Source organism: Phalacrocorax aristotelis, chromosome 10 (genome assembly GCF_949628215.1).
Source record: "Phalacrocorax aristotelis chromosome 10, bGulAri2.1, whole genome shotgun sequence".
Lineage (NCBI taxonomy): Eukaryota > Metazoa > Chordata > Aves > Suliformes > Phalacrocoracidae > Phalacrocorax > Phalacrocorax aristotelis.
The window spans coordinates 16,378,346-16,391,234 of NC_134285.1; the positions used below are offsets into that span (position 1 = coordinate 16,378,346).

The following is a 12,889-nucleotide window of genomic DNA, read 5'->3' on the forward strand; positions in this document are numbered from 1 at the left end:
ACTGTTCTTTTGTTATTTCTATCTGGGGCTTTTATAGTCTTCATGGTTTTAGAAAAAAAAACCAGCCTGCTTTGGTGACACAAAACCCTTTGCTACAGAAAACTCCCTGGTTTCTATGATTGTAGTATACTGGCAGCATTTCAGCTTTAAGGAAACTCCGCTCATTTATTCATGGAGTCATCATTTTATATGGAAAAGAAAGGTAATATATCAAAATCTCAACCATTCATTGTTTAGAGGGGTGCTTCACCTCATAAATTCAAATTGTTTTAATGGTTTGACACGATTTTATTTAGGCTTCATTGAATGAAGAACAGCTAAGAACAGCCAAGCTTATACATCATTACATATATGAATGAACAGAAAAAACAAGAATGAAAAGTTTCGTAAAGACAAAGAAGCAACAGGAAAAAAAAGGAAGCAGACAACCCTTTTTGTTGACTTTAGATGTTAAAAAATACTGTGCCCTTGGAAGATAATATAAGCTCTAGGAACTGCAGGATACTAACAGTTCAGTTTGGAAGTTGGAGAGTACCCCAGAAGTCTGGCATACTTATCGTGGCAGAGCTGAACATCCCTTCACCTTTGGGGAATGTTGGTAAATTTGGTTATACTGGTGATCTAGACAGTGTTTTTGCCATTGCTGCAGTACAGTAGCCAAACACATTCAAACCTATTCTAATACTCTTGCAAAAGGTGTGCAGGGACCCTAGGGGAGCGACAATTACAGAAGAGCTTTAGAGGTGATCAAAGCTGTCCTTGCAGTCTTGTTTGCTCTTATCTCCAGTTTTGTTCTCCTCACAAGCCTCGTTTCTTTGCTGTTTGAATCTGCAGAGTTTAATTTCATTTAAAAAAAAAAATTGAATCCTTTACATTCTGGGTTACTGATAACAACTTTATAACTTTGATGGGCAATAGGAAAGAGGTTATGAATCCCAGGGGAAGTCTTAGGTTGTGCTAATTAAAAGAATGAAGGTAAAGCACAAGAAATGATTTGCAGTGCTAAGTGAAGGTTATAGGAACTAAAATGGTAGCACATATGTTACTTCAGTAGAGGAACAAATGAATGAGTCTACATTCTCCTATCTCTATACCTTACTGCTCTATCCTTAATGAGGAACAGAACTTGCTAGATTGTAGAGCCGGATGAAAAGCATCCACTCTCACCTCTTGAGTCAGAAAAGCACTACATTTTCAAAAAGTAAAGAAGGAAGAAAAATTTTCAAACAGATGTATTTACCACAGGAAGGTTAACTCTAAATTACTGTCTGTGTCATCTATTGTGCTCATTACCTCAGATGGTACTGGAAAGGAAACTTCAGCAATGGCATAATAAAGGGATGAGAACTGGACATTAACTCCTTCTAAACAAAACATTGGAAACACTGCTTTGTTTCCTGCCCTGTACCATTTTTCATTCCCTGACTCTTCCTTTCTCATTGAGATATTCTGAAAATCCTTGTCATGCTGGTGACATTCAGAACAGTGAATTTGTGCTTGTTTTACACACAATGGCTACAGTTGTGGTCAGAAATTGCAGTGGGACATGAAGATGGCTCAATAGCTGCAGGGCAGGACATCTATGCAATCCCTAACTGTTTGTGTGTGACCCTTGTTAGTTGTGTCATTCCTGAACTTGCTTTCCTGGGGTAACCGCAAGTCAAGGATTATTGCTTGCACTTTGATGACTGATGCTGTAGATCCAGTGGGGAGTTGTAAAGTAATCAATTTTTTCCATCTTCTAGCTGTGCAACTGACTAATCTAATAGTGCCCTTTATCATGTACTCAACCCTGCCTAATTTTATAATTTGTTAGACCATTTCTCCAATATTCATGATAGTTCTAAACTGCTCTCCAAAATCTTTGCGGCTTTACTGAATGCTTCTTCTGATACCTAGGTTCCAGCACGTAGATCAGGAAGACAGTACAGAACCAAGGCTGTTTGAGTGTCCATCCTTCTGATGAAAGAAATATAGAATGGAATCTGTACAACATCCACAAATCCACATTTTTCTATCTTAATTCATTCAGCCATTCAATGCAGTAGTAATGGCATCAGCATACCTGTATGTCTTTCATTTAAGCGTTTGTGGCTTTGCTGTTCCACCTGTGTTTCAAAGTCTCTATTATTCATCAGTTACAAAAGAATTAAAACTGTTCATAAGATTTAAAAATCTAGTATTAAAATTAAAAATAAAAGCAACCCAATAAGAAAAAAAAGAAACCCAGTGTTCAAAAGGAATCGATCACATCTATGAAAGTAGAAAATGGGCTGCAGTTTGTCAAACAGTATTTAGCAATGTGTTTTTTGTAGAAGGGGACCTTCAGACTAGAAGGATCTCTAATTGTTAGCATTCTGCAGTGATGTGCAGGACTTGGCAGAATATAAAGAACTTTTAGAGATGGATTATGCATTCTTTTTTACTGGTGCCACGTTTGTAATATTTGTTTGTCCCTGGCTGATGGCACAGTAGGTAATATAAAGAGACAGATGAATAATTTATAAAAGAACTCCATAGTCATCAGAGAGCATTGCTCTGATGATGTAGTATGCATGAAGGCCTTGGATAATAGACTACAGTGAAAGATATTGGAAGGATGCATTTTGGTCTGTGTTTTTTACTGCATTTCTAGAAGTCTTGGCACTTTAGACGTCTTAAGCTGCAAAAAGAAATTTTTTAAGTAAAAGCATTTTGAAGGCCTGTAGTTTGTCCAAGTCCTTAAAATAATGAACTTTATGATAAAGAAAGATCACCAAATTTATATATTGTCTTAGCAGGTTCACTTAGATATCACTTGAGGCCCTCCAACAGAAAGATGTAAATTCTATTTGGAAGTCACTATAATCTGTAGATAGATGATTACTCATAATGAGAAGGAATTTTTTTTATATATATCTGTGTTATTAGCCAAATTTTAAGAGGGAAATGAAACACTATGGTGGTTTCAGGTCTGCATCTTTGCACTAGAGTTTCAAAGAACCAAGTCCTGCTGTCACTCAGAATAGTAAAAATGAGAAGGGATTTAACTTTTGGACTATCGAATGCAATGGAATTATTATTTGAAATTAGAATCTGTCTGCATATAAAATATCTTCTGCTGGGACAAAAGCCAAAGCCACCCAGAAGGAGGTTCATAAGAGTCCCCTTTTTGCTTCTTTCCACTTGGAACCATAGGGAAGAGGTGTGGCACAATCAAAGGCAGTAGTTCAGAACTTCTCAGGTAAGTTAAGCAGAAGATGATCAGAGAAATCATAAAACTTTAGAGTCTCTATGTAGTCTAAATTTATTGAGAGCATGCCAAAACATTTATCTGTGCCAGCACTGTTCCCCGTACCTTCATCAAAGAAAATGTGATTCTTTCATTAATGATTCAAAGTGGCTAAGACTATTTTGAAATAGATCAATGATCTGTGAAAACTGACGCTTTGGCCTTTAGAAATTCAGCCTTTGCTCAAAGTTAAGTTAAGGTTGCCTTAACTTTTCTTCCATGCAAATGTTAAGAAAATTAGCAGGCTCCTTGAACAGAAGCATGAGACAGAACTATATATTTAATTTATTAAGGTCAGTTCCACTAAACTGAACATCATAATTCAATGTATATTGCCTATGCTCATTCAATTCCTCATGTTCACATGTAATAATAAGAAACCGTGAAGTTCATTCTCATGTTACATTAGCTGTTTCCAAAGATGTGCTTGTATCATAGGTTTCTAACAGAGGGTAAGGCACCTTGTCCCTGTAGGCACCTTGTCCCTGTAGGTACCTTATCTCTCTTAACCTTCATCTTCTATTTCTCCACCAATGTATTCAATGTGTGGTGTCTCACCTTAAGTCAAGACTGCAGACATGTGTCAGGAGGTGGTGCCAAATCTGTGTAACTGGATCAGCAGCTCACCTACTGTGCAAGAATAAGAGGTATCAGGTAAGTGGGCTGAACGTCGGCTATTACCACATGGCAGATAGCTTTGTCCAAGGTATTAATGTCAGGCAGAGGTCAGAGAATCCTTCTGATCTTCTCAAACTTCACATGGTGTGTAGCAAAATGGAGTTCCAGGAATTGTGCAGCATCGGTAGCTGAAGTCAATAAAGAACAGCAACAGCAAAGAATCCAAGCCAATATTTTCTGAGCAACAAGTATTAGAGGCTAGGGGAACTACGAGACTACTACCTCAGTAGCAGTAGCACCATGTTATGGAATAGAAACTCTTCTAAGGGAAACAATTCATGAGCTAGACAGCCTGTGATGATCAGAAGAGAAGTGTGTGAAGTATGTGAAGTATTAGAATTCTAATTGGTAGATTAATGGGCTTGCTTTTAAGCACATCTTTTAAACTGTCTAGAATACAGTTTTTGAATACCAGATGGATTATTCTCACTGGTCACAGCTATGCGGACATACTTCTTTCTTTTCTCTTCATTTTTATTCCTGAAGTTATCTTCAGCACAAACAGGATTCTCTTCTCTAAAACTTCTTATATTCTGATCCTTAGTCCAGATGGCAGGCTAAGTGAGAAGTGTTTTCTGAGATTAATTCCATATTCATCTGCCAATATCTGACCATCAGGCCAAAGAAAATGAATTTTGACAATAACGGACCGTCTCTCACCTAAACCTACAAACATTAAGATGAGTCAGACATCCATATGCACACTCCTGCATCTGCCCAGAGTATTCTGTATGGATGATATTATAAAATTCTACAGGCAGTTACTGGGACCATACAGAGATAACGTTGGAGTCTTTCTTTTTAAATTTTTTAAATTTTTTAAATATCTCTATGAAATAGCCATCTGTTCTCACCCATGGAGTCCCAGTATATATCATACATTGTATATAATCTTGAAATGTATACCATTTTTAGCTTCTGAGAATCAGAGAAGTAAACCTATCTTTATGAGTACATTTTGCAGTTACAGAAGGCATTCAATTGCCATAGTGCTGCATAGAATAAGGGACTTGAGAATCAAAATTTAGTATTAGTGATCTCACAATGATTTCTTCAGCCACAGGCTGTAATCATGTATGTGGAAGAAGTTCTCCCCAGACTGACTCTACTGCAGCTTCACTGAATTTGGCTTAGTTTGTAAAGGAACCGGGAATGTAAGGTCATGCTTTAGAAAATGACAGTGATTGGCGGAGATTAACTTCAGAAAAACAAATATGCAATTCCCATGTTAGCGCCCTGAGAAATAACCAGATTAGAAAAGAAGATATAAGTAAGAAAAGAAATATGATTTATAATAATGAGTTGTCCCTTAGCTGAATGCTTACATATATTTTCAGAACTCCAGGAGGCTTTTAATACTACAACTTAGCCCCTACACCTGCATAAATATTTCAAAGCATGCTTACTTCTTTCCTGTTAACTCGATTCTTCTTAAAATCCTTCTAGATTTCATTTCTTCTAACCCACACACTTTTTCTTCTTTCCTTACTTCTGGAAAACCTAAGATGGAAGTCATGAAAAGCAACTGCTGTATACAGAGCAAAACTCTCAAAAACATCTACCCTACAGAAAGAAGGTATCTTCTTTGTTAACTGTAGCTCTGTTGTGTCTTTTGCAAGACTGACTTGTTCACTGTGCTTGGGATTCTTGGACCAGTTTGAATTATTTAAACAGTCATCCAACCCAGAGATACTTTTTTAAAACAGGAAGAAATTAATCCTCACTAGAATATACATTGGGCTTGTTCCCAAAATCAAGATTCCCAGATTATCTTTTGGCACTGAATTGCTGAATGTATCTTTTAGAGATGTCCATATTTCCATAATCCATTCTACCAATTTTTTCTAATATAAAGGTGTCTTATTTTGCTTCTTGTACTTCTAATGAATTTTGGAAAAAAAATTAATACACTAGGTTTGCCTTATTTATGATTCTAGAAAACACAGCAGAAATCAAGGGATTTAAGGAAAAAAAGGCTCTTTTTTTTAAATCTTGTGCACAGGCTTAAAAAAGTGTGTTTTTCTAAAATTAATAGTCCTTCTTAGCTGGATTAGTTGGGGATGGGTCTCATCCAGAGTAACAGAAATACATTCTCAAGTGTGTGTTATAGCTTCTGAAGGTTTTTGTCTTCAACAGTCAAGTTATCTTTGACAAAATAAGGTGCCTACAGCCATTTTGTGGAGCAACAGTGACATTTAGTGGTCACTGAAGTAATTCCTAAATCCTGTTGACTTATTGTCTTGTTGACCCCAGGAATATTTGGTACATACTGTCTCCCTCTGTGTCATTCAGTTAATTTCCCCTTCCTTCTATCCTCATCCCTTTTTATATTGTAATGTAGTATTTGTAAAGGGGTAAAAAGCTATTTTCTATAATAGATTACCACAGGCATTTTAACAAGGTAGGTTTTTGTTTTGAGGGTCTTCCTTGAAAGTCAGTTCTTCTGCATATCATGATAAAACACTTAATAATAATTATATAAACTCAATTTTTTGGAGAATCAGACCAAAGCAGTGCATTATACAAATCAAGGATTAGAGAGAACTGTTATTTCATTTAATTTTTTACTTAGTAATCTCAGCATTCTGGTTTTAAGCTCAGATCATTCATTTGAGGTTTTGCTTTGAACCCTGAGCAAGAGGTATTTGCTCTGTCAAAGTCCCTGTTTCCTACTTCATTGCACGGCAAGTCGCTTTTCCCAGATCTCTGTACCCCTATTGACAAAATTTTAAATTATATCTGTGAAACCCTGTGAACTAAAATAGAAGAGGAGCAGAGCCAAATCTCTCCTAGCTGGCATGCTGCACCACCACAAGCCACTCAGTTGCTGACCTTAGGAGCCCCAGGTTCAGGAACATAAGTCATCACTTACTTATTCTGCAGCACAGTCCAAGCCATGGTCTGTGAACAACCAGGCAGGTCTAATAGCCAGCACAATAGGGCAAAGCTATTCTGTTTTAAAATGGGCATAGGTTCATTCTGATGTAGGTTTTAGGAAAACTTCTGCAGAGCACCAAGAGGAGAAATGGTCAACACTGAGTGTGTGCAGCCTCAGGTTTCAGTAACAGAACACTAGTGACTGGCCGCAAGCCCAATATAACCCCATTTACTATGACCCTTTGAGCTCGGCCGATCAGCCAATTGCTCACCCACTGCTTTAATGTTTATCCAGCTGTATGCTGGACATTTTGTCTAGGAGGATACTGAGAGAGTATCGAAAGCTTTACTGAAATCCAAAATGATCACATTGACCGGCTTTCCTTGGTCAACCAGGTGGGTAACCTTGTCATAGAGGGAAATCAAATTTGTTAGACAGGCCTCTCCCCTTGTGAACCTGTGCTGGCTAGGACCAATGACTGCATTGTCTCTCAGGTGTTTTTCAATAACTCCCAGAATAATCTTCTCCATTATTTTACCAGGCACAGAAGTGAGACTGATGGGCCTGTAGTTACCAGGGTCATCCCCGTTGCTCTTCTTGAAGATTGGGACATTTGCCAGCTTCCCGTCAACTGGGACCTCTCCAGATGCCCAAGAGCATTGAAAAGCCATTGAGAGGTCTCACTATGACATCATCCAACTCCTTAAGTAACTGTGGATGAATCCCATCAGGCCCCATCAACTTATGGGGATCTAGCTGGAGCAGCAAGTCCTGCACACGTTCAGGGTTTGTTAGGAGTTTATCATTCCCACAGTCATGGCTCGCTAGCCCAGGACTCTGGGGGTCCCTGAGCCCACCATTGGTGTTGAAGACCAAGGCAAAGAAAGCATTAAACGTCTCTGCCCTATCTATGTCCCTATTTGTGAGGTGACCATTCTCATCAAGCAACAGGCAATGTTATTTCTAGCCTGCCTTTTGCCATTAATGTATTTACAAAAGCCCTTCTTATTGCCCCTCACAGTGCTGGCCAGCTTCAACTCTAACTGAGCTTTGGCTGCATGTATTTCCTCCCTGCAGTGGCAAACAGCATTGCTATAGTTGGGCCATGTCGCCTGACCTTGGTTCCACTGGCTGTATACTAACTTTTTTCTCCTTATTTCAAGAAGAATATTCCCAGTCAGCCAAACCGGCCTTTTGCCTCACCTGCTTGACCTCCTACACTTCGGGGCTGCCTGCTCCTGTGCTTTCAGGAGGTGGTACTTAAAAAACAACTAGCACTGGTGGACCCCAGCACTTTCAAAAGCTTTTTCCCAGGGGACCTTACTAAGCAGTTTCCTCAGTCTTGGGAGAGAGTTGGGTGGATAAAACAGATAGATTTGCTATTTGACTAATTATGGGAAAACAGGACATGACCATCTCTTCCTGAGTCCACTCATTTCATTGAACACTTGATTCCTTATTTTCCCACTTCAGGCAATATTTACAATTAGTGTCCCAGTTTGCAGAAAACTTCATATTACCTGTATGCTGAAGCCCATAAGCAGCTGTGAAAGCACGGCACTGCAGTTTTTCCAGACATGTACTAAAGTTATCCTTCAAGACTCCTGAATTTAAAGGGCACTTTCAGGAGCATATTCTCTGTCCTGACCAAACTTCATCCTTGGAAAGAGCTTTGAAAATGTTTTGTAGGTTTAACCACAGTCAAGAGTTTTATTCAGGTAGTGCTATAATTTTCTTTAAAGAACTTAAAATTGTGCTTTTAGTGTAGTACTGCTCCCTCTAGTAATTTATTTTCTTCTGTCAGCCTTGTTCCCAGCTCATAAGCAACAGTGCTGGTCAGTATCCGCTGAAGTGCAGTGTAGAGACACCTGATTTAGCCAGATTAACATAGGTCATTTACCAGCAGCAGGAAGCTCAGCAGCTTATTTATCCTGATGTTCAGCTATGTTAGTCCACACTGAGCTTTGTGTTGCCCAACACAAAGTTGCAGGATCAGAATTACTGTAATCACAACCAGCTCAGCTAACTCTTAAGGTATTTTTCAACCACATCGCAGACAATCACATCTCCAGTAAGAAATGGATTTTGGACTATGAGGAAGCTGGAATAAGAGCAGTTGCTAGAAATGTTTCCAATTCTGAGAATGATACCCACACACTGCTTCCCAGAATATGGTTTTCCTCTCCCTCCTATTCCATGTAATGTTTTTGCAATGTTTATAAATTATTAAACAAACGTTCTGCAATAAGAACAAAATCCTGCAGAAGTCTACAGAAGACAGTCTACAAACATGTTGGTCAGCTTTGAAAGGCTTCTAGTTGCCTTCTAATCAAAGGGAATTTCTTCCTCAGTGATGGGGTCCAGATAAATTACCTCTTTCTAAACTATTCACTTTTATTTATATTCTGTCACAGATTGGCAACTTAGGCTTATCACAAAACATATGTAAATAAATCAGTTATTCAAATGTGTTAGCATCTGCCAGGATATTCAAGTATAACAAAGAGGCTGTGATAGGTAGTTAAATAAAACCCTCTCCACTTGCTTTTCAAATATGACTGAAAAATGGAAGCTTTCTTTTCAAATTGTCACCTGGGTCTTCTCTTTTCTGTTTCTTCAATCATTTTCCTTGCAAATAACCACATGTGAACAACACAAATTAAATTAGGTATGATTTCCACAGTATTGTTTATTTGCAGTAGGTGCTAAGACCTGTAAATTAATGTCAGATCATTTTCTATAATTCACATGAGAACTAGTGCAGCTATGTATTTTTTGCCCAAATCTGTGTTCCAGGGCTAAGGTGGCAGTTCTTCATGCATTTCTTCATGTATTTTCTGCTACCTGGCAAACCTCTTCTCTCTGTTCTACTGATAAATGATGAGGAGGTTACTTAATAATCTGGTTTCCTACAATATCAATGATACACTTTGCCAAAGCAGTGTGACATGTTCTCTAAAGAAGAACAGATTTATAGGCAGACTGCTCTGCTTCCTTACATTGCAGCAACTTGTGTTTTCAGTTCCATGTCGCAACAAACCCAGAAGGCACTCTGGAAGCCCACGTTCATCTGTTTTTCCCTTAAACTTATTTTATTTGGCAAGTTTGAACAAGGCTCTCCAGTTCACCTTTTGCAACTATGCCTTTTTACTGTCTGCATCTTACCCCAAAAAAAACACCCCAAGCCAAGAGAACAGGTCTCCGTCATCATTGCTTTATATAAGGAAAAGCTTTGCCTGAGACTCCAAGTTATATACAAATTATACCTCTATATCTTTTGCTGGAACTCTATTCTTCACTACCACAGTGGCAATAGTCCCAAAAGTCTGTCCGGAGATGCAGGACTATTCATCACTGAAAACAGTCTCTCAACTACTTGTTTCACCTGATGCATATCTTTAAAAGGATTTTCCTCAGAAAGAATTTATAAGATACCCTCTGGGCCTTTTATATATGTTTCTTATCATAAGGAAAGCCAAGCAAGTATTCTTAGCAGTTACCTCTTTGGCTATCAGTTTCTCAAGTTCTACCACTGCACATTTCCAGTTCATCTCTAAGTGACTATTTCATATATATATCTCTTACTGCAACTAATTTTATAGCTCAACTTGGTAACCACTTCTTCCCCAGCACACCTGTTTTTTCCCAATCTTTCTTAGCCAGTTCTGTGATTTCCACTCACCTAGCAAATCTGTTACACATAATAGCTAGCCACACACCCAAACTTGCTGTGATTTACTAAAAATATAAACAAACCGATCAGATTTACATATTTTGCTTTGATAACCTTCTAAATTAGGTATTCCCTTAGGAAATGTTGACTTATATATCAGTAAGCCTTATGTTTGTAAATGTCCTGGATTTTGAGCAATTTTTTTTTCAGAATAGTAGCAAATAATCAAACTGTTCTCCTTACATTTCACATTACTGCTAATTTCCTCTGTTTTGAAAATGGAATTATCATTGTTGTAAATATGTTTGGCAAATATCATGATCTATTTTAGAATTCCCTTGTTCAATCACATATATTAGAATCAGAATTTACAGGCTCTAGGGCAGTCAATTTTTCCTTTTCCTGGTAGTGGCAGCTTTTTTCCTCATGGGCTGCTGCAAAAATTGTTAAAACTCAAAAAAATTGTTTAAAATCCCGCTGTTTCTCAATATGTCTTTGTCTTTCTTTTGCCTATCTTCACTTGCAAAGCCAAGACATAAACCAGTGAAGAATCGGATATGCTACCCAGGTGTAACTGAATGATAGGTCAAAACTCAGGATTGCCTTATTTATACCTTCTTGGTACAAGAAGAGAACAGATGTTTTTCAACTGACAATTAAATTTTGCCATTCTTCTGCAAGTACTTATTTTGCTTCCCAGCAAAAGCATAGTATCTTATTGCTAATACTGTTAAACACACCCATGTTTTCCTCTTGGACACCACAATACCCCACTTATGGTTCTCAGTACAGCATTTGATAAAAATAGTAGGAGATTGGGATAATGAAGAGCAAGAAGATAAAGTTTACCTGAAAGCTATGAAATACTGTCAGAAAAAAGTCCTTTTACCATGGAATAAAAGCATTCCTATGTTTGGGAAACATACAGAAGCATGTGTCATTCAGTGTCTCCCAAGGATGGAGGGAAGGAGGAAAACGAAGGATGGAAGGGACAAAGGAAGGAAGGGAGGTAGGAAGGGAGGAAGAACAGAACTGAAGGAAGGATGGAAGGAAAGGGGAGAGAAAGAACAAAGGAAGGAAGGAGGAAAGGGAGGGAAGAGAAAGCAAAGGAAGGAAGAAATGAAGAAAAGAAGAAAGGAAGGAAGAATTGAAAGAAAGAGGGAAGAAAGGGAGAGGACAGAAAGAAGGAACAGACTTTGAGGTGTAGCTGCTTGTGCTGTTCCTGAGAATCTGGAGACCTGTGATTAACTGAATACTAATTTTATTCTCTCATAAATAATTTTTAAAAGATCCTTTATTTCCTCAGAAAATATAGGCTAAACATGTTTTGACAGATCCCATTAGTTCACCACTGAAAACAGTAGACATGTATTTGCTATTAAAAGGTATCAGAAAGGAAATAATTTTTTAAAGAAATAAAAGCCCTTTCTAAGGTGACAAACTATAAGGAGGAGGAAAAGGTTTTAGAGGAGAGGTTTCTAATATTCTCTTTTATCAGAGCTAAAAGCATTTGGTCGGATTTGGCTTTTTTACTCCATTTTCTGTACAGTCAGAATTTAATTTAATTTAAATAGCCTTTTGCAGAACCCAGAGGTTTTTCACCCAGAGGGTGGTGGAGCACTGGAACAGGCTCCCCAGGGAGGCAGTAACGGCACCAAGCCTGGAGATATTCAAGAAGCACTTGGACAACGCCCTCAGAGACATGGTGTGAATTTGGGGTTGTCCTGTGCAGGAACTTTATAATACTTGTGGGTCCCTTCCAGCTCAGGACATTCTATGATTCTGTAAAAAGTGTCCTCCTAGAGTTTATCTTTCCCTTACCCTCTAAGGAAACCAGACTCATAAGCACAAAGGTAGCTGCTGCAGCAGCCTTGGAGCCAGCAGGAAGTTTGGGTACCTAAGAAGTTCTCAGAGCTGCATCCAGCTGAAGAGCCTGCCTTTGCTCAAGAGGGGAGATGGAGAACAATGGACCCTGGAAGACAGAAAAACCTTGGAATATGTGTGCTTGCACCAAATCAGATCTGAAAAGAGAATGTCCTCCCCAGTGCACACCCAACACAGCTGACATAAAAATAGTATTAGCAGAAAAATTGGACCATAAATCCCTTCTACCAGCCCAGAGAGACACAGTCCTTCACCAGTCCTTTGTGCAAGGCCTGTGGTTACAACCATGATTTAGTAATACTGGGGAACTTTCCTGGTGCTTGGAAGCATCAGGATTTATCTAGTTTGGGGGCTGAGCAGAAAAATGAGCATTTACAGCTCTATAAACTACATGGAAATACCCAATGAATCCTGTTTCCTCCATATAATGTCTTTGTTTAATACCTGTCATTGCTAACTAAGTGAAACAGAGTTATGTCATCTAGCTGAGGAGTTGCACAGACCT

At 38.5% G+C, this 12,889-nt stretch overlaps 1 protein-coding gene across 1 annotated transcript in view; it reads right to left on the reverse strand.

Moving 5' to 3' along the window:
• RBFOX1 (RNA binding fox-1 homolog 1) overlaps positions 1-12,889 on the reverse strand; it is a 1,436,581-nt gene that overhangs the window by 1,386,289 nt on the left and 37,403 nt on the right. The window contains exon 2 of the mRNA XM_075105333.1: positions 3,830-3,901. The gene's annotated coding sequence lies outside the window, so the exon portion shown is untranslated. The remainder of the gene's footprint in view (positions 1-3,829; positions 3,902-12,889) is intronic.